We start from the raw sequence: 18,829 nt of genomic DNA on the forward strand, positions 1-18,829 counted from the left end.
GGGATTTGCTCTTCAGTATTCAAGGCATAAACACGTGGCTTCCAACATAACTTTCCTCCCATTGTATATTTTGAATATTTTAACTGTCTGAAATCACACTTCCATTTTCTGGAAAATAAGGTCCTACTAATAAGAACAAACCTGGGGTTTCCTTTGTGTTTTTTGGCTCCTAGAAAGTGACCTGTGATGAGGGGCTGTTTGCCCTGAGCACATTGAAATATTATTGAGCAATCTAGGTAAGCAGCAGACAGAGCCAAGATTAAATGAATAGGACAAAAGAGGTAAATCAAGAATTGATGATAAGTAGCAATAAGGAGGAAATATACTGTACAATGATGGAGCTTGGCAGGCACATCATTGTAAATGAAATACATTAAATGCTGCTTGAGTTTGCATATTTCAGACTTGCATTAATTTTTTTACTAAAATAATTCAAAATTGTGCAAAAAATTTCTAGGCAGGGACAAATGGGTGCAAAGGTAAGAAAATGTTTTAATCCGTTGGTAACTTTTTGTTTGTCCCATCTCATTTGCTTTATTCTAGCAGTTATGAGTTTTAGTCACGCTTACACCGGGCTGATTTGAAGAATATTGTTAAACACTAGCCTATTTAATCATTTTCCATCTTTTTCTGATTTTCATGGTTAAAAAGTTGGCACAATATTTTGGATAATAAACAATTTGCTTCCAGAACTTACAAAGCGATGTTCCCTGTTTTGAGCAACAGTGACAAGAACCTCTGCCATTTTGAACTGCACTGTGTTCTGCTGTTTGGATAGTTATACCACTGTTGTGGGCCTATTTTCTGCTAAGCACAGCTTACTGAAGTAATCCAATTAGAAAGTTGTTGCAAGAATCCGTTTTAATTAACTTAGCAAACTAGAAATGGTTTAGTTGACTTCCAAGAGTTAAGGCTTGGCAATAGCAGCATTAGAACACTGCAGAAAATGGTAGAGAAGCGATGGGAAAGCCACATTTCACAAAGACAGAAGTAGAAATGTCTACAAGTGAGGCCATGCCAAAAAGAGTCTCCATATTTGTCACATCTATGCACCCAGAGACATGCAGGCAAGCGTGGGGGGCAGGGGGGATATGAAGTGGTGAATGCTATTGCTAGGAATAAAGAAAACACTTTGATGTTTCTAATGATGTTACATTAGAAAAAGTAGAAAGGGAAGACTACATATGCAATTTAGGAAGAACTTGACATGACAGGGAGCTCAAGAAAGGAGGTTTAATATCTTCTCCCTGGAAACTTGGGAGTTTGTGATACCAGCAGCTATCTCATTGATTCTGGTTAACACTGCTAAAATAATTACTATTGCATTGAAACTGTATGCTGAAACAGTTTCTTAAAATATAATGGTGAAAAAATAATAGATCAACATTTCCGGTGTGATTAAATTCTACTTATAGATATACCAGGATCAATGTGACTTGCCTGCATCCGTTCTGCTACAGAACATATAACAGAAAGAACTGTCAAGAACTACAAATCCTATAGCTTCCAATACTAGCAGCAGCACAAACAGGCTATACCATTATGTTAGCCGTATTATCACCAGCTATGCAACATAAGCACCCATGGCTCACTGTGGACATTGAACTGCACCAGAAGAAAGGATTTGCAAAGCACCCTATTGGCTCACATGATAACATTTAGATACCATACAGTACGAGTCTATACAGTGCAATTATCTACTGGGCAAAATTGTTTGGCATCTTAAGATGTTAGAAGTAGGCAAAACATACCTACAAACATGCAGTGGAGCAAACCATGCAGGAACTGCACACTGACATGCATAATGCACTGACCTTTTGCTTGACTGAAATTTAATTTATTATGGAGCATAATATAAATGACCTTGTTGACAGTTTGCAATCAGAGCTCACTGAGGATTTTAATAGCCTCAGCGTAGGATTGCAGACTACACTGATGCATGCTTCGATAACATCAGAGCTACAATGCAAATTGCTCTGATTGTGGCTGTTACGATACCAGGGAAACGCTCCAAAAAAATCTGTGCAATACTTATCAGAACTTTGGGCAATATTTTGCTTTCCTGATAGTATCTTTCAGAAATTAGGTATATTAATCGCATTGATCTTTAACCATTGTCAAGTTAATTAGATGGGCACCTCCCAAAATTTGTACAACACGTTTTAACATGTAAGAACCTCAAGTTATTGTGGCTGAAACCACATTGAATGATCCATGTCGAAGTTTCAGTAGTAGGAACTATAGGCACTAAACAACTAATAGTATCATAACTATTACTGAGTGGCACTGCAGTCTCCACTACTCCAATATATGATTCTTACCAAACTGATCTAGATAACAGTCCTTTCTCTGCTGGCAGTGCTTCAGATAGGGACACACAAAGATCATAGACACCAATTCATACACATATTAAAGAGCAGTTCTAAGACATACAAAGTGTCACATTAGAATCTGCAAACACAATGGGCTCGATTTTCACTCTGTGTAAGTGAATGGCTTTTGAGTGAGTTAAAATCGGGCCCAATATAATTTAAAATGCTTAAATGATTACTAATTTATGATTTTTGTTATTCAAGAACTGGATTCTTTTATACTCTGAGACAACTGTATCTTTTGAAACTTAAGTCTATTAGGATATAAAAGGTAGATTCATCATGGTTTTAAGCATAACATTTTTTTCAGAATTATATCAGTTTTATTGCAGTCTGATAATTTATCATGTCTTATGGGTGACTGTGACCATGGAAAAGGGAGAGAGTGCTTTAAGCGAACAATGAACTATTAAAGTTTGAACTAGTCTCACCATAGTGTCTCCCTGTCTCAGGATGTTCGAGGTCCTCTTCATCCACTGCCAGAATACAGCCATTCTTCTTGTTTGTCGATATATATGCCCTTCTAGATTACAATGTTAAGCAAAATCCACATGGCATACTTTGTGTGGTGAATAATGCACAGTATCTCAAGAATGATGCAAAATCAAAAGATCAAAATTTATTTCTGTAATAGCTTTTTTACATTTGCATATCTAATATTTGTATTCAGCCCTACATTCAGGCAATTCAAAGATGTTGGAAGATGTGTACAAAAATTGTAAATTTGGTCCCTCCAAAAACCACTCAAATGAACTAGATGCAAAAACTATGTAATCATGTGCAATGTGTTGATGCTGGATATTTCATGGAACAGGATTTTGTTTGGTTAAAAAAAGCATTCATAATTGAATATGCCACTGGTTTGGCTTACCACACAATATGTGTGGTTACAATCAACCACTAACAGTACTCTGAAATCCAACAATTGTATTAAATCTTTGCTGTGTGGCCAACTTTTCAATGCCAGTTTATCGTCTCACAAAGGGCTGCGTTGACAGTGCGATGTCACCATAATTTCTTCCATCTAACAGGCAGTATCTTTATATTGTCACTACCTGAGCATTCATGCTCCCTGCGGATACTGAAGTGCCCCAGAAAAAAGGATGTACAAAGCATCCTATTGGTTGACAAGAGACAACATATAGATGCTGCACAGCAGGATTTACTGTTTAAAGCAATTGCCTACTGGACAAAATCTTCTGTTGTTGTATAAATGTGTAGAGTATCACCACTCAGCAATTGGCTGAGCAATTAGTTATTAAGAAAGGAATTAAGGTCTTGTTTCAACACCTAACTGATGTTGCTCAATGTTGTCCTGACTGAGCCTCAATCTTTCAACATACTGCTCCTCCAATAAGCAAAATTATGTCATGCTATGATGTACCCTTTGAACTGGATATTTCCAGATTAACCTTTCTTCTTTTCCAACTTAGCCTCAGACCTTCCTTATCCTGTTTCAGCAAAACAACTGAACACCTTAGCTGTCATGAGAGCTATATATTTGATTGAAATTTTTGCAGATCCCAGTTAGTTTGTGTTTAAGTATACACAAAATGGAAGCTGTTATTCAACTGAAATGTATCTTTAGTAAATAGTTCAACTGCTTTTAAATTTAGCAGTAGTAATCGGTAAATTACATCGCAAACCTATCTCAGAAAGTGTTAGTAAAACCATCAAAATTATTCTTCCTGCCAAATGTAGCACTTTCCTAAGGCAATAATATTCCTGCTCGTTAACTTTTTAATACTCCCTCCATGCAGTTATGATGGAGTTCATTTTTTGCCTCTGTGCACTGCCCTTTTGTTTACAAAGAGTCTTCAAAGACTCTTCCCCCTCCACTTTAAATTCAAGACTTTTTGAATAAATCTAAAGTGTAAAGAACATGACAAAAAGGAGTTCCTAAGTGTACAACTATCTCTTTTTGTAACATTTAGTAAATATGTGGGTGTATTCAAGTAAAATAGTTTTCCTGAAATTATTTCCACAGATTAGGGTGGAATTTGATTCAGACGGATTTGTTTTCTGTAGAATACTGCAAATCAAACTCAACTATTATCAAGTATACAGTATAAATCCAGTCACAACAACTGAGCTTGACCTCTTTATTAAAAATTGCAGTACAGCAAAACTACTTTCCATAAGCATATTCTAATGTGAAGCAATGTATTTGAAAATAAGGAGCTTCTTAAATCCACCAGGCAGAAGGTCTTGGGACCACCCAATAGATAATGAAGTCTCCTGGTCCTTAGTCCTGAAGAAGGTAAACAAACTTTCCACCTGTAATCAGATGAAAGAGAACCATTTCAAAATTCTTCACAGAAACTATTCCCCTCCTCTGCTTTTTGGCTGAATAAAATCTTGAGCATAACGGGAATTGCATGCGTGCAAAGTTGAAATGAGGCTAATCATGTTCTCTCTCAGCTAAACTATTTTCAGCTGCAACTGGATCACCCATTGATTGCTGTAAATCTGCTGATGGAACCGTAGTCTCAAGAGTTTGACTTACTCATCATATAAGACTCTACTTATACACGTCATATGACTTTTCGTTAGAAATATCCTTTGTTGGCTGTCAAAAAACATCCAGTGAAATATTCTCCCTCCATCTCAAACATGTTTGGCTGAAGTTCACAATACACTTTACCGCTCTTGAGAAACATTTTTTACATTTTTGAGGAAAGCACACAACGTAAATGGTCAAGATAACCAATATGTGCCATAAATCAATTGCTTTCAGTGAGCTACAGGACTGCACTGATTAAAAACCCAAAAGCAGGTTGCATGAGTATCCCCTCATTGAACTTACTCAAGACTGATGATTTAGGCATATTATTGTTAGACAAGGAATTCAAGGATTATGAGGGTAGATGGCAAAGTGGAGTTGCAACCACAACCAGATCAGTCATTATTGAATGCAGGGCAGCTCAAAGGGCTGAATGGCCTACTCCGGCTCCTAAATCCCATGTTTTTCCTAGTTGAGTTATGGCATGTAACATTCAAGGATTGCACGGCACTATGATGAAGAACAAAGAAATTCTCTCCTGTGCCCTGATCAATATTCATCATCACTAAACCAGATAATCTAGTCATTATCATATTGCTGTTTGTGGGAGCTTGCAGTGCACAATTTAGACACTGGATTTCCTACCTCATTAGCAGTAAAACACTTTGTGGTGTTCTGAGGTCTTGAAAAGTACCATACAAATGCAATTCTTAGCTTTTCGATTTGAATTGTCAAGTATAGACGATGGGCGAGATTTTACAGCCTTATTCATCCCAAAACCGTAAAATGCAGCCCAAGGTCAACGGACTTTCCCATTGTCCGCCCCTCGCCCGCTCCAATTCCTGTGGCGGACAGGGCAGTAAAATTCTAGCCCATATACTAGATGTAGTTACAAACACACAGTTCTGTGCTAACATCAGAGTTGAAAATTGAAGTATTACATAATTTGGTGTTCCACAAGTTGGTATGAGATGTGGATTCAAGTTTGGTTTAACAATTAATAGAAGTCATTCGCTACATTTTCAAATTCAACTAGGTTTTTTGGATTATCCTGATAATTATTTTGTTTAAAATTGCTAACTGCTGTTTTTCATTTTCTTCCAAGGGCAAGATCTATGTGGAGCCTTTTCAAATGTTTTAATTTTCTACTTTGATTATAAATTACAAAATAAAAAGGTTAGGAAAGCTTTTTGAACATATGATTTACAAATCTGTCTCTGGTTAATGTCTTGAGTTTTGCAATTGCTACTTTTTAGTTGTTCTGAAGACTGTTAAATTGGCCCAGATCCTAAGAGTGAAATTCTTACATGAATACCTATTTATTTCCTACTATTAAAGAGATTATCTATTGTGTTTTGAAATGATCTGTTAATATTGGCTACAAACTTATCACCCAATAATGCCTTTTCCTATTTTAGTATTCTTGTGTGTCAGAGATTAACCAAGATATAACTTGGTGCTTTTAATTGTATTTTAACTTGGTGCTTCTAATTGTATTTAGCCAGTCAAAATGTTGTTTTGCTCCTATCAAAACATATAGTGCAAGTGAGGGGAAGAAACAACTTGCATTTATATAGCATCTTTAATGTAGGGGGCTTCTTTGCAGGATGATCTTAAAAATTGATATCAAGTCAAAGAAAATTTGAGGAAAGGTAATCAATAACTTGGTTAAAGTGGTAGGGTTGGATTAGACGAATTTGGGGAGGGAAGATCAGAATTCCACATCTTGAGGAAACTGAAGGCATGACTTCCAGTGGCAGAGAATGGGGGATGAATAAAAGACAGAAGTTAGAATGACAGACTTGAAGGTTGATGGGCTGAAGAAGGTTACAGAGAGAAGCAAGAAAAAAGGCCATGGAAACTGAGTAAAGCAAGAGAAGTAATTTAAAGTTTGTTTCTAGAAGAAAAGTTCAAAGCATAATATTACAAATATATATTTATAGATTAATTGAATATTTAAAACAATAGGAAATAGATTTCAATAAAGACAAATATGAGGTAATCTATAACAGACCTAAAAAAACCAGCTTACTTTCTAAACATTAAGTGCTAGAAACAGTGGAGATCCAAAGAGACATATGGTCCAGGTATATAGATCATTAAGATGTCTTGAAAAAGTACAGAACTTTGTCATAAGGGTTAATAGAATGCTGGTTTCATAACTAGAAGAATAGAATACAAAGGAGAACACCTATGAGCATTTCTGGGCAATACACCCTAGGAAAGAAATATTAGTTTTGTGAGGGAGTGCAACATAAGAACTACAGGATGACACCTTGACTCCAAAGGTTAAATTCCAGCTATACATTACATAAACTGGGGTTGGATTTCCTGGAACTTAAAAGGTTAAGGGGTGATTTAGTTAAACTTATCACAACACTAAGTGGAACAGATAGCTTAGAATGCATGGGAATAGATCGAGAGGGATTTGAGAGGTTATTTCCACCACTTAGGAGTCCAGGACTGAGGGAAGAGCTAAAAAAATTAAAGCCAGATCTTTCAGGAGCAAAAATTAGTTAACATTCTACACACAAGGTGGTAGAAGTTTGAAATTATCTTTCGCAAATGGCAACTGCTAATTTTAAAACTGAGATTGATAGATTGTTAGCCTAAGGTATGAAGTGATTTGGGACAAAATTGGGTATAGGGAGTTCACTGGCAGATCAGCCATGATCTCACTGAATGACAGAACAGGTTTAAAGTGCTAAATGGCTTATTTCAGTTCTGTAAATAGGCTAGTGAATCTCATCAGAAGCTTACCTGTGAGACACTTGAGGCAACCTTTGATCAATATGATGATTAATTATAGTTTACATGGATAATTAGATTAGAATATATTTTGATAAGCAAAGTAAAATTAAAATTAAAATTTAAAAAAATGACAAAAGGAAGGAACTTTTTTTCTGCAAAGGAGGTTGGTCATCAGTGGAGTGCCCCAGGGATCTGTTCTAGGATCCTTGCGGTTTGTCATTTTCATAAATGACCTGGATGAGGAAGTGGAGGGATGGGTTAGTAAGTTTGCCGACGACACGAAGGTTGGTGGTGTTGTGGATAGTCTGGAGGGATGTCAGAAGTTGCAGCGAGACATAGATAGGATGCAAGACTAGGCGGAGAAGTGGCAGATGGACTTCAATGCGGGTAAATGTGTAGTGGTCCATTTTGGCAGGTCCAATAGCACGAAGGAGTACAATATCAAGGGTAGGACTCTTAGCAGTGTTGAGGAGCAGAAGGACCTTGGGGTCCTTAAATCGGCCTCGCAGGTGGAGGATGTGGTCAAGAAGGTGTATGGTACACTAGACTTCATTAATCGAGGGATTGAGTTTAGGAGTCGGAAGGTAATGCTGCAACTTTATAAAACCCTTGTCAGACCCCACTTGGAGTACTGTGCGCAGTTCTGGTCACCTCACTACAAGAAGGACGTGGAAGGTATTGAGAGGGTGCACAGGAGATTTACGAGGATGTTGCCTGGATTGGGAGGCACGCCTTATGAGGATAGGTTGAGGGAGCTAACTCTCTTCTCCCTGGAGAGACGAAGGTTGAGAGGCGACCTGATAGAGGTTTATAAAATGTTGAGAGGTATAGATAGGGTGGATTCTCGGAGGCTATTTCCCAGGACTGAAATGGTCGCTATGAGAGGACACAGGTTTAAGGTGCTGGGGAGCAGGTACAGTGGAGATGTCAGGGGTACGTTTTTCACTCAGAGGGTGGTGAGTGAGTGGAATCGGGTGCCATTGGTGGTGGTACAGGCGAACTCGCTGGGGTCTTTTAAGAGACTTCCAGATGAGTATATGGGATTTAATGGGATTGAGAGTTATAGATAGGCCTGGTAGGTAGGGATATGATCGGCACAACTTCTGGGCCGAAGGGCCTGTTTGTGCTGTAGTGTTCAATGTAACAGTGTTAAGGAAATATGGTAGACAGAAAAAGTTGAAGAAAGTATTTGATTTTTATATCATTAATAACTTTATTCTTGTCAGATTTGTTTTTGTTGCAGTGTGACAAACAACCTTTACATGGGTTTAAGACTTACTTCAGAGACTCTGGGTTGATATTTGAGTGTATTACTGAGTAAGTGTTGAACTGTTGGAGCTCTCTTTTGATTGAGACATTGAACTGAGGCCCCATCTGCCTTTTCAGATGGATGTAAAAATCCGATGTCACAGTTCAAAGACCAGGAAAGTTACTCCTCGTGTCCTAACCTTTATTTTACCCTCAAACAACGTTATGAAAAAAAAATGGAATATCTGGTCATTTTCTCTTTACTGTTTGTGGGATGTTGCTGTGCAAAAAAATGGCTACTGCATTTCCTTACATTAAAAAGTGACCACACAAACCATATTCTATTGGCTGTAAATCATTTTTACATGTCCTGAGTTGTGAAAGGCTAAATTGTAAATAATAGTGCACTCCTTAAAAAAAAAAGCATGGTAGATTTCCCTGTGCTTGTCAGCAATCCAACAGTTTATTCTTTTACTCAACAAACATGACAATTAAATCCAAGATGTAACAGACCAATTGTATAATTATTTGTTTTTCAACATGCAGCTAATGAAGCCGATCTATTTAAAAAGTCAAGTCTGTTAACATGTTGAGGTTTTAAGGGTCTTAATTTGGTTTACAATTACCCTTCCACCTAAATTTCCTGCTAAACTGAAGAGGTAGAGTTTGGGATCAGCAAGGGCCTACTGGGGCATAGGGCCAAAGCTGGGGTGGCTAATCAGTGGGGGTTGGGGGTGGAGGGGACCACGGTGCACTCTGCACAACGATCAGTGAGGAAGAGAGAAGGCCCACTGCCATTCTGCATTGCAAATCGGTGTGGGCGAGGGGAGCTGTCGCAATAGGCCACAGTGGTATCTGGGGAGGTTGCCTGCTTGAGGCCATGGAGGCTGGCTGAGAGCAGCAGAGGCTGAGTGACAGGCCTCTGCTCTCATAACAGAGGGGGCTGTGCATACGCATTTGCACCCTCTGCTGCTCTCAGCCAGTGTCTGGGCAATTTAAGACCCACTCCCTTTACAAGCAAGAAACGGTTTTTGCTGCCCCCCGCACCCCCCCACCACAACTCTTAAATGCATAATCGCAGATTTGGATTCGGCCCCAAAAGGAATGAGAAACTCCCCTGTTTTCACACTCAGCCTGGACTCAGAATTCTTTTTGTAAGATCGCGTCCTCTAGACTCTTCCTTATAACCACTCATGGACGTGCATTAATTTCTATATAGCAGTGGCTATTGTCATCTACTTAAACAAAATTCCTCATGCATCACTTGCCTTTTTCACATGACATTATCAATGCATCTGGGCAAGACTGACAGTAGAAGAAATGCAAAATAGTTAACAGCTGCATCACAAGTGATGGAGTAATAATGTGATTCCATTATAATTCTGTTTTTCATATCATTTGAACCTTGCACCTAATCATAGAATTGTTGCAGCATGAGGTGATTCAGTATGTCATCACCACATAGTCCCTCTGTAAGATCAACTCAGCTAGTGCCACTATCATACCTTCCAAGCTTTCCCTTTTCAGATTATTATCCAACATTCTTTTGAAAGCCTTTGTCAAATCCTCTTCCACCACATTCTCAGGCATTGCATTCCAGATCTTAACCACTCAGTGCAAAAAGGTTTTCCTCACGTCACCTTAAATCAGTCATAGCTTCGTTTATAGCACAGAAATGGCCATTTGGCCCACTGGGTCTTTGCTCTGTGGAGAGTTGGCAATCTAATCAATCCTATTGAAGCCCTGCAGATGCCAGTAAAATGCCTCTCCCTCAATGAAACGAAGGAGATACTCATCCACTTCAGGAAGCATAGTGGAGTACATGCCCTATTTACATCAACAGGAACAAAGTGGGAATGGTCAAGAGTTTCAAGCTTCCAGGTGTCCAGATCACGAACAACCTATCCTGGTTCCTCATGCCGACACTATAGTTAAGTCTGAACCCTCTCCTTTCCTCCTCTATGAGCAGTATATTCTGTATGTGTAGCACAAGAAACAATTTTCGCTGTATACTAATACATGTGACAATGATAAATCAAATCAAAAATGTATTTCCTTCATGCACCCATCCAATTTCCTTTTGAAAGCACTCTGGTTTTACCACTTCCACCACCCTTGTTGGTGGCAAGCTTTAAGCCATTACTACATGCTATGTTTGTTCTTGACCCAGCTGCTAATGTACCACTAAACTTTACCAAACCTGCAACCATACTTTCTTTCCTAATCCAGTGAATGCATAACTGTGTGAGACACTTCATAGGGTGAACAAGGACTAATTTGCACCATGTAGAAAAAAGACAATAGCAGAGGAAGGGCTGACATGTGGGAGAAGGCATGACTCAGATTTTTTTTAATGGAACTTCTTAATTTACAATTTTTATAAGTAACATTAGACATCCTTGGCCCTGTACAAACAAGGTCAAAATACATTTTTAATGTAAATTTTGTTGTTAGAGACTAAAATACAAAATGTGCTTATGTGTATCTTTTGCCAAGCCAGATTTTCTTCATAACGTTCAAGTAAGCAGAATACTGGCGCTGTGCTTATCAAGTAGTCACATTTTTTGCTTGTTTTGTTAACCAGATCAAGTGAAAATTCTGTCCTGAGCAGTAGTTGAAAGACTGCTTACTGCAAGTACTATTTGAAAAACTGAAAATAGTGTACTTTTTACTCCAAAGCACTAATATGTTTCTATTCCTGTGTACAGTAGTTTACTTTTTCTTTTTAGAAATATACCCACCTCCAAATGATTGGTGATCAAGAAGCTAATTATCTGTTTTTTCCACTTCTCTTTTCTCCTCCTTTTTTGAAGGCATTGGGTTCCAGGTAATACTTACGCTCAGGTTAATCATCCAAGTGCCCATTATTCACCACTACTAGCATGCTATCCTTTATGAGCCCAAATTTCTTCAAGTGATATCCAGTCTTGCAATTCTGTAGCAGGTCCTTTCCAATCAGGACTGGGAACCCTGGATGACCTTTCCATCCCTAACTCAGGGATCCTTTAAGCTTCACTGATCGTTGAGTTAGCTGATCTGAGCCAAAGAGATGATTGAGTCTGGGATTTGTGTTCTTTTGGAGGTGATCTTACCAAAAAACTTCTTAAGTGTCGAATGAGTGTGAAAATGGGAAAGAATCGCACCCCTTTTTTGGGCAAGCTCCCAATCAAAATCATGCAGCTCTTAGGAAAAACAAGGGCCTGGATGTGATTCTCTAAGGGGAGGGGGTGGAGCTATTCATGTCAAGAGGCCTGCTGCTGAGCTCTTGGGATGCCATTATGTAGATGTCCCAGTCTCCCAGTACACAGTTACACTGCACTGGGAGATCTCGTGTCACTCCCCTCTACAGACATTGGGACCCACTGCCAATCGCTCATATTGGGCTCCCCCCACCACAGGCATCACACCCATCCCTCACCAATTGCACCCTTCTCCTGATCACTCCACAGGCCATCACTCCCCACCTTCCGATGCAGAGTTATTTCAAGATCCAAGTCATTTACATAAAGCAAAACGGCATTGGTCCTAACACTAACTCTTTTGAGAAACACCAGTGTCTACCACTCTCTAGTCTGAAAAAGGAACCATTTACCATGGCTCAATGTTTTCAACATTAATTTTCTTACCTAATTAGACACAAATCTTCCTATTCCATGAGCCTCAATTTTATTAAATCAAACTTCTGGTACCTTGTCAAACGCTTTCTCAAAATCCAGATAAACAGCATCCACCAAATTATTTTCAACTTTTATCTGTTCAACATTTCATGTGAATATATTAAAGGCAGAATTCTCCCAAGACCCTGCTGGCGTGTTCGACAGTGGGGATGGTGAGAGGCCTAGAAATCAGTTCAACACCGGCATGAATTGACAGCAGGATCTTCCGCTGGTGCCCGTTATGTTGGCTCTGAAAACCCACCAGAGAATGTTGTTAAACTCATTTGCATCCTGTTAATGGAATGCAGATGAAGGCCTAACCACCACACAGATACCCCACAATGCCAGCAGAAAAACACTCCACCGTGAAACTCGTTCGGAAAATGCATGCAAATTCTGGGACTCATCTGAACAGTGCCTGGGCAGCCTCTGGGGGGTTCACAATGGAGACCACCCACAACTCTAAATGCTGAAAATGGGTAAAGGGAACATCTGCAGGCAAAACTTGATTAGGTATGGTGGAAGGGATCCATCATCCAGTCTCAGAATGTTCTAGGAGATCCATCGTTGTACTGAGGAGGTCCGTCTTCTGGTCTGAGTGTTCTCAGAGATCTATCCTCTTCATTCAATTGTGGGTCAGCGATTTGAATGCCTTTTCAATAAGGCACCCAAAATACAAAGACAGGCAATGCTTCATCCAGGCCCAGCCACCAAAGATGGCATCAAACATTCAGGTGCATGTTTAATGAGGTTGGGACTGGAAATTTTTTTGGGTCAACATTCACAGCGGGAAACACTCCACGTTCCTGCCTCCACCACGATACTTAGTCTCAAAATGGGAGAATTCCGCCTTAAGTGTCCACATTTATTCAAAGGTAACTTCTAACTTACAGCATCTGTTTCAATGCAACTTTCCCAGATAGCCAACATGACCTTTCAATGATTTTAAACATGATTTAATTAATTTCCACTGGGGTTCCCTTAAATAGCTATTTTATATCACTTCATTATGATTTTCAGATCCTCTGCTTCATATAAAAGCATCCCTCGGCATAATTCGATCTATGTGGTCTCATACTATGTCCCATTTTATTGACTATTTAATGCCTAGCCATTGTTTTTGTAATTTCACCACAAACCCCATACCACCATTTAATTTGGTCTATCTCCTTTAAGTTTTATCATTAGATTGTGGATGTCAATTGCAAGGCTAACATTTATTGCTCATTCTCAGTTGCTTTAAATTCAAAGGTATTGCTCAGCTACTTCAGTGTCAACCACATTGGTGTAGAACTGAAGTCACATATCGGCCAGGCCAGGATGGCTTCTACTTTCCCAAAGAATATCAGATAATCAACTGGGTTTTATGACAATCCAACAGATCAACATGATATAATTAAATTGCTAAACAAGCTCAAGAGAATGAAGTGTATTCCAGATACTATGACAGATTTGTAGTCACTTATTGATACCAGCTTTTTAAATATAAACATAAACATTCAAATTTTCAAACTACCATGGTGTGAAGGGAAGGTGATTTCACAGTAATATTGTCACTGGACTGATATTTCAGAGGCCCAGGATAAAACTCTGGAGACCTGGGTTTGAATTGCAACATGGCAGATGGTAAAATTTGAATTCATTAAAATACCTGGAATTAAAAGTCTAATGATGACCACAAAACCATTGTTGATTGTCATAAAAACCCATCTATTTCACTAATATACTTTTGGAAAGAAAATCTGCCGTTCTTGCACGGTCTGGCCTACATGCAGCTCCAGATGCAAAGCAATATGGTTGACTCTTAAATGCCTTCTGAAATGCCTAGCAAGCTACTCCGTTCAACGACAATTAAGGATGGGCAATAAATGCTGGCCCAGTCAGAGATGCCCACATCCTATGAATGTTAAAAAAAACAGAACACGATTTCTAAGTTTATTAGTTCAGGATTTTGGATTACCAGTACAGCAGCAATATCACTATCCTACCATACCCATTTAAGTACTCTGCTTTTCATTATCCGCACCATCTTTCCTTACTTCATTCTCAATCACCCACATTTCCACTCCTTCACTCAGGTCTGATATTGCACACTGATATTTACTCAGGATTAGTACTAGAAGCATAAATAGGGTTAGAAGGATTTTTCAAGCAAAATATTATTAGAGTATGGAATGCATTATGAAAAATAGGTGTTGAAATCAAGCAATTAGTATATCGAGAAAATTAAATAAACTCAGGAAATAGTAAAAGGTAAGGAGAAAGTAGGGAAATATGCTGCTTTGATCTGCAGCTAGAATGGCACCATCTGGCCTATGGTGCTAACATTTTTTTGCCTAAGGCCATATGCAATTTTGGGATATCTGCAATCTTTTAACTTCTGCTTTCACTTTAATCACAACTTGTTTATGCTTTTTTGTTCTGCACGTGAACCACACAAATTGTAACTTTGAATAGTTATATAATTTTGAATATTCCACTAAAGATTCTTTATTTAAATTCCTCTTGACAGTTTTATTATTTGACATAAACATAGCGTGGAGATTTGATTCCATTGTGTTGGAAAGGGGGCTTTTGCCTTGCATCATTGTTGAAGATAATTAGCACTTGACAAATGGTGAACAGACTAATTGTTGATTTGATAATTTGATTCTACTGAGATGTGTGATGCGCATACTGACAGGTTTTGGTCCATCTAATGTTAGGGAGCGATCAAACCTGCCAATGCATTTTCTGTCAGATAATTAAATATACTCAGCTTTTTGTTAAGGATCAAGTCTGAGATCAGGTGCAATGCCTGTTTGTGTCAGTTTGGATTAGTATGTCTCTTTTATGGGGACTATGAATTGAATGCAGTTTGAATTGGTTTTAGGGACAAGCAAGGAAGTGGGTTACAGGCTTGCCCTGTTCACTCTGCACATTGGTTTTGTAACTCCGAGAAAGGAATTTTAAAAAAATGTCAAAGCCAGTGCTGTACATGTATCACAATTGTATTGAAGCACGAGAATGCAACATGATCTATGTACTCAACTTAAATATCATTGTACTTTCTGTAATGACGATTTTGGAATGTCTGTAATGTTCCTTTGATTGCATTGAAGCACCTCAGGGTGCAACATGATCTATGTAAAAAAAAACTTGAATATCATTGCACTTTCCGTAATTACATTTTGAAATGTTTTGTAATGTTCAGGTATTTTATAAATAAAGTATATTTCTGCAAAAAAAAATCCAAGTTAGTGCTGTACACCTGATATGAAATGTATAATATAAATATCAGAAGAATTACAATTTTACAGAGGCACCTAAGAACATAAGAAATAGGAGCAGGAGTAGGCCAACTAGCCCTTCAAGCCTGCCCCGCCATTCAATAAGATCATGGCTGATCTGTCGTGGCTCAGTTCCACATTCCCGCCCTCTCCCCATAACCCTTAATCCCCTCTCTTATCAAAAACCCATCAACCCGCGTCTTAAAAATATTTAGCGAGGTAGCCTCCACCACTTCAACGGGCAGAGAATTCCAGAGACTAATATTGGAACACAGACTTTATGACACTCTGTAATTTCAAAGTTGAAATTTTTTATAATATATTTTTTAAACAATTAATTGAAAAAAAATCAAAGCCAGTGCCCATCCAGTACTTTTCAAAATGTTTTATTTTGTATTCAGAACAGTTTTTATGCTCTCTGGAGCTGGAGAGGCATAACTTAGAAGTGCTAAAATACATAAACTGGCCAAACAAAAATAGATGACATCAAAGATGAGTACGGATGCCTTCATCTGGGACCAGGGTTCTGATCCAACTCAAAATCAAAAATGGAAATCAAATAATTCTGTCTGATAGAGGTTATGTAATAGATTTTAAGTAGCATCAACTAGTTCATACTGGGAGTAGTTGACTTGAATTTCACATCAATTGCCAATCTTACAGGCTATCAGAATAGCTGAGAAATCAAAATGATTCAACCCACAAAAGACTAGTATTTTCTTCTGGGGCACAGTGGAAGAGCTTTACAGTACGCCGGCATATGCTACATGTACGTGAATGCATGAAGAGTGGCAAGTAAGATTGCAGAATTACAATAATAGATTATCATGTGGAATTATTATATCATGGCTATAACACTGACCTGGCTCAAGGGAGGGCAGGACTGGGTATTAATACTCTGGATTTCAGGTGTTCAGGATAGGCAGGAAAGGAAGAAAATGGAAGGAGTGGCAGTATTAAGGACAGCATTGCAGTACTGGAGAGAAAGGATATCCCAGAGGAGTTAAGCGCAGAATCGATTTGGCTAGAGCTAATGAACAAAAAAGATCCAATTACATAAAACCATAGAACCCCTACAATGCAGAAAGAGGCATTCAACCCATCAAATCTTCACTGACTCTCTGAAGGGGCAACCCACCCAGATCTTTCTCTCCATCCCAGCCCTGTATCTCTGCTCATTTACCATGGCTAATTCACCTAAATTGGAGCAAATTAGCATAGATGCAGAATAAACGTGCAAACTTCATACAATCTCCCAAGGCCAGAATTGAACCAGGGTCCCTGGCACTGAGACAGCGAGTAACCACTGTACCTCGGTGTCAGCCCTCTAGGTCATCAACTAATGGGAAGGATACAGAGGAACAAATCTACAGGGAAATTAGAGGTGCAAACATTAGAGTGGTTATTATGGAGACAAATATAGACTGGGAAAGTAGCTGTGTAAAGAAAAGGGTAAGAGTTGCTAAACTGTGTTCAGGAAAATTTTCTATAACAGTCTGTGTTCAGAGAAAGGAGATGCTGCTGGACCTTGTTCTTGGAAATGAAATGGGCTAAGTAGAATCATAGAATCCCTACAATGCAGGAGGTGGCCATTTGGCCCTTCAAGCCCATACTGACAACAATCCCACCCAAGTACTATCCCATAAGAACATATGAACTGGGGCAGGAGTAGGCCATCTGGTCCCTTGTGCCTGTTCCACTATTCAAGGTCATGGCTGGTCCTTTCGTGGACTCAGCACCACTTACCCACCTGCTCACCATAACCCTTAATTCCTTTACTGTTCAAAAATTTACATATCCTTGCCTTAAAAACACTCAACGAGATAGCCTCAACTGCTTCACTGGGCACGGAATTCCAGATTCACAACCCTTTGAGTGAAGTTCCTTCTCAACTCAGTCCTAAATCTGCTCTCCCTTATTTTGAGGCCATGGCCCCTAGTTCTAATTTCACCTACCAGTGGAAACAATTTCCCTGCTTCTATCTTATGTATTCCCTTCATAACCTTGTACGTTTCTATAAAATCTCCCCTCGTTCTTCTGAATTCCAATGAGTACAGCCCCAGTCTACTCAGTCTCTTCTCATAAGCCAACCCTCTCAACTCCAGGACCAACCTAGTGAATCTCCTCTGCATCCCTTCCAGTGCCAGTATATCCTTTCTTTTCTAAGGAGGCCAAAACTATGCACAGTATTCCAGGTGTGGCCTCAATAGCACCTTATACAGCTGAAACACAACCTCACTGTTTTTAAACTGCATCCCTCTGGCAATGAAAGACAAAATTCCATTTGCCTTCTTAATTACCTGCTGCACCCGCAAACCAACTCCTTGTGATTCTTGCACATGGACACCCAGGTCATTCTGCACATCAGCATGCTGCAATTTTTTACCATTTAAATAATAGTTCATTTTGCTGTTATTTCTACCAAAATGGATGACCTCACATTTACCAACATTGTACGCCATCTGCCAGACCCACACCCACTCACTTTGACTACTGACATCCCTTTGCAGACTTTGAGTCCTCTGCACACTTTGCTGTGCCACTTAGTGTCATCTGCAAATTTTGACACACTACACTTGATCCCCAACTCCAAATCATCAATGTAAATTGTAAACAGTTGCGGTCCCAATACTGATCCCCGAGGAACACCGCTAGACACTGATCACCAATCAGAAAAACATTCATTTACCTAACTTTCTGTTAGTTAACCAATCCTCTATCCATGCTAATACATTACCCATAACACCATGCACCTTTATCTTACGTAGCAGTCTTTGGTGCAGCACCTTGTCGAATGCCTTCTGGAAATCCAGATACACCACATCCACAGGCTCCCCATTGTCTGCTGCACATGTAATGTTCTCGAAGAATTCCACCAAATTAGTCAAACATGACCTGCCCTTCATGAACCCATGCTGAGTCTTACCAACAGGACAATTTATATCCAAATGTCTTGCTATGTCTTCCTTGATGATAGATTCAAGCATTTTCCCTACTATAGAAGTTAAGCTAACCGGCCTATAGTTACCT

General features: G+C 39.0%; 1 protein-coding gene across 2 annotated transcripts in view; it reads right to left on the reverse strand.

Annotated features, from left to right (window-relative positions):
• slc22a16 (solute carrier family 22 member 16) overlaps positions 1-18,829 on the reverse strand; it is a 114,858-nt gene that overhangs the window by 58,350 nt on the left and 37,679 nt on the right. Inside the window, exon 1 of one of the 2 annotated variants that reach the window (XM_080192902.1) lies at positions 2,804-3,279. The exons of the other annotated variant lie outside the window; for it this stretch is intronic. The gene's annotated coding sequence lies outside the window, so the exon portion shown is untranslated. Of the gene's footprint in view, positions 1-2,803; positions 3,280-18,829 lie in introns of those variants that run through there. 2 annotated transcript variants of the gene reach the window in all.

The sequence above is a fragment of the Carcharhinus amblyrhynchos genome, chromosome 7, assembly GCF_965287045.1.
Source record: "Carcharhinus amblyrhynchos chromosome 7, sCarAmb.v2.hapA, whole genome shotgun sequence".
NCBI classification, from domain to species: Eukaryota; Metazoa; Chordata; class Chondrichthyes; order Carcharhiniformes; family Carcharhinidae; genus Carcharhinus; species Carcharhinus amblyrhynchos.